Genomic DNA, 4,349 nt, shown 5'->3' with positions numbered 1-4,349 from the left:
TACAGTCCCAAGTTGACTGCATCATCCACTGTCCTGTTAGCCCTGTAGGCAAACTGCAGGGGGTCCAGCAAATGGCCTGTAATGTCCTTTAGGTGGGCCAACACCTGTCTTTCAAAGGACTTCATGACTACAGATGTCAGGGCGACAGGCCTGTAGTTATTTAATCCAGAGATGGATGTTTTTTTGGGGACTGGGATGATTGTGGAGCATTAGAAGCAGGAGGGAACTTCACACAGCTCCAGTGATCTGTTGAAGATCTGTGTGAAGATGGGGGCCAGCTGGTCTGTTCAGATTTTCAGGCAGAATGGAGACACACCGTCTGGGCCTGGAGCCTTCCTGATCTTCTGCCTTTGGAAGAGCTGGGGCACATCCTCTTCAAAGATCAGTGGGGAAGGTGACTGTTTGAAGATGGAGTTGGAGTGGGGGAGAAGAGTGGCTGTGGGCATCTCAAACCTACAGTAAAAACCATTCAGCTTCTCGTTGAGTACCAGCAGTGTTGGGGGATGGTCTCCTGTGGTTAGTGTGTGTCTGCAGGCCTCTCCACACTGAAGCAGGGTCGCTGGCTTTGAAGCTGTTTTCTAGGTTTTCAGTGTAGCTCCTCTTTCCTGCTTTGATCTGGGCTTTAGCAGATTTCAGTTTCTGCTTGTATGTCTGGATAAGATAAACCAGACACAGGGAACAGAGCGATAGGCGTCCTTTAAAGCAGTGTAGCAGTTGTCTAGTGTGTTAGTGTCCCTGGTGGGACTCTTAATATGCTGTCTGTACTTTGGAAGTTCGTGGCTGAGGTTTGCGTTGTTGAAGTCCTGGAGAACAATGAGCAGGGAGTCTGGATGTTTTTTTCTCCACGTTATAGCAAAACTACATTGAATAAATATTGATTTTTGAGATTGAGATTGAAATCTCAACCCTAAATAAATGTTGAATTAGTATTGCAATACTGATGAAAAACGACCATATATGAGCATGGCATTGGAATAATATTGATTTATAGTAGTCGTTGTTGACTGGGTAACAACAACAATGTTGAAAAATCATCTATTTATTGTTGACCAGAAATGATGTGATATTGAAAAGCCATGGATTTATAGTTGACCGGGAAATATGATTGAAAAGTCATTGAATTGTAGTTGACCGGGAAACATGATTGAAATATGATTGAAAAGTCATCTATTTATAGTTAACCGGGAAATGACGTGACATTGAAAAGCCATGGATTTATAGTTGACCGGGAAACATGATTGAAAAGTCATTGAATTGTAGTTGACCGGGAATCATGATGAGAAATCATTGAATTATAGTTGACCGGGAAATATGATTGAAAAGTCAATGCAGTATTGTTGACCGGAAGACCATCACTTGGTGGATCAATGTTCCTGAAACCCACACAAGTCCACATCAGGTAAGCACATATTTATTTATCTAATGTTTAATTGTACCAAATTTGTAGACATTTATCATTTATTGATATGCTAACTTTATCACCAGAAGATAATTTCCAGTACAGGACTGTAAACCATGATAATAATTGTATTTTATCTTTGCTCAGATTTCGAGTGCTTTGCAAAATATATGCATGCCTTTCTCATGCTTGTAACTGATCCTAGCTAATGCCCCTATCATTTAACTTTAAATAAGGCAGCTAACTTGATACATCTGTGAGTCTTCTACAACTTTCAGCATCCAAATTCAATCTATGACTGCATTTAATGTTAGACAATTTAAATTACATTAAACTATAAACGTCAATGGATTCCACATCTACAATAAACTGGTGAATCTGTAACGTTAGTTCATTCAAGTAAGTTAACTGTTTGGCTTTGCCGAATATAATATCTATATAATAATATCACGCCAGTTCAGCCCGACTGACATTGTTCATCTTTACATCATTTTCACTGCTGAAAGTTATTTTGTTTGTATGTTTTCTGTTATAGAAGCCCTGACTAAACCAATGGGGACAGAAGCCTTTGACTTTGCCCAGGCGGCACAAAAATGGCTTCCTATGCTCCAGACCGGATGGGTGGACAGAGCAGAGCAGGAATATGTGAATATATTATTCCATAAATAAACTTGTATTTTTTAACTGATTAAATTGTCCATTGTCATTTATACATTTTTAATATATTATAGTCTCTTTTCTGTGGTTTAATATTGGTTGAAATAGCATTGAAGTCACGTTGATTTTTAGTTAGCTATGATTTCAACATGGTTTCAATATTAAAAAAGGTGCAAAATGATGATGATTCAATGAAATTAGCGTTGAGAGCGTAATCCTGATTCAACATAGTTTCAACATTGTTTCAATAGTAATATCTGTTGAAATACCATTGAAGTCACATTGATTGTTAGTTAGGCTATGATTTCAACATTGTTTCAATATTAAAAAAGGGTACAAAATGATGATGAAATTAGCCTTGACAGCAGAATGTTGATTCAGCTTAGTTTCAATATTGTTTCAATAATAAAATTGATTGAAATAACATTGAAGTCACGTTGATTTTTAGTTAGGCTGTTATTTCAACGTTGTTTCAATAGTAATATTGGTTTAAATAACACTGAAGTCACGTTGATTTTTAGTTAGCTATGATTTCAACATTGTTTAAATATTAAAAAATGGTGCTAAATGATGATGAATCAACATCTGAGTCTGATGTTGATTCAATTAAATTAGCGTTCAGAGCAGAATGCTGATTCAACATAGTTTCAATAATGTTTGCTATCTGGGTAGTTATCTGGTCAGCCAGGGGTGGTAATGCCTCACTAACACAGGCCTGAGGCAGAATATAAACAGCGACCAGAACAAACAAGGAAAACTCCCGCGGTGAATAAAAAGGTTTACAGTTTATGAATAAGGTCTCTAAGTGAGGACTGCATGATTTCTTTAACACTGTGACATCTGTACACCAACCTTCGTTTATGTAAGCTTCGTTACACGATCCGCACGGATGAGATTAAATCCCGGCAGGTAAAGTGCGCTGTCTGGGATGTGATTAATGTAAATATCCCCTTAATGTTTTGGGTTTGTTTGTATGGCCTTTGTTTAAAATCATTTAATGCTTAGTTTAAGTCTCATTCCACTTAAAAATGTGTTTGAGAAGCACTTTTATGTCTCTACATGGAGCAACAGCCGGCAGGGAATTAGCATGCTTAGCATAAAGACTGGAAACAGGGGGAAACTATTAGCCTGCCTCTGTCCTAAGGCAAACAAATTCCACCTCCCACCTCTAAAGCTCACTAACTAAAACTTGATATTGAGTTTGTTTAATCCGTACAAAAGGCTAACATTTTAAAGGTGGTTTTGTGCCGGACTAGTTGCTGGGCAAACACTTGTAGGCTTGGAGGCCTACAGTTGTAGGTTGTGTCCCAAAATAAGTGAGAAATGAGTAAGACATTGAGATTTTGGACACTTAATAAAGTAATCATCATCATTTTGTGTCATCCCTGACAGCTGTAGAGTTGCATACCGACACCAATACCGATTTTGCATCTATAAAATGTGGCTAATTTTGAAGTGGGAATGTCCATATCGTGAAAACGTCCTTTTCTGTTCCATTTGGGAATTTCTGAGGGCACAATATCACGTATACATTTACACACTCAGGATTTGGACAGTCAAATAAAATGGCAGTAAATATAGTGCACTAGTAGTAAATTTAGATTCAGCACCACCTTTGCAGCATAGTGGAAATTCAATTTGAGAGTAACTTAACACCTCCTGAAAATCTTCATCACCTTACTGTACTCCAGGACACTGTTACATGACTGTTGGGCGTGGTTAAAACCGAAACAAAGCACACTTGTGACCACACCCAGAGTTTTTAATGAAAGTGTAATTGCACTACTATGACTGGTTTTTCACATATGTGCACTGGTGATTGTAGCTGTATAAATTATTTGATATTCGTATTTGATAGGTTGCAACATGCTGACACTGTCGAGACCTAAGCGATTGTTTTCTCAGAGAGTTCACTGGTCTTTCCAAAAAGTTGAAAAGTCCTTAGGGTTTTCAGTCTTTATTCTAAGCCTCATATCTTATACAGTGGGTACGGAAAGTATTCAGACCCCTTTAAATTTTTCACTCTTTGTTTCATTGCAGCCATTTTCCAAAAATCAAAAAAGTTCATTTTATTTCTCAGTAATGTACACTCAGCACCCCATCTTGACAGAAAAAAACAGAAATGTAGAAATTTTTGCAAATTTATTAAAAAAGAAAAACTGAAATATCACATGGTCATAAGTATTCAGACCCTTTGCCGTGACACTCATATTTAACTCAGGTGCTGTCTATTTCTTCTGATCATCCTTGAGATGGTTCTACACCTTCATTTGAGTCCAGCTGTGTTTGATTA

The sequence above is a fragment of the Micropterus dolomieu genome, linkage group LG18, assembly GCF_021292245.1.
Source record: "Micropterus dolomieu isolate WLL.071019.BEF.003 ecotype Adirondacks linkage group LG18, ASM2129224v1, whole genome shotgun sequence".
Classification (NCBI taxonomy): domain Eukaryota; kingdom Metazoa; phylum Chordata; class Actinopteri; order Centrarchiformes; family Centrarchidae; genus Micropterus; species Micropterus dolomieu.
The sequence above is the reverse complement of the archived record's forward strand: the minus strand, read 5'-3'. Positions refer to the sequence as shown.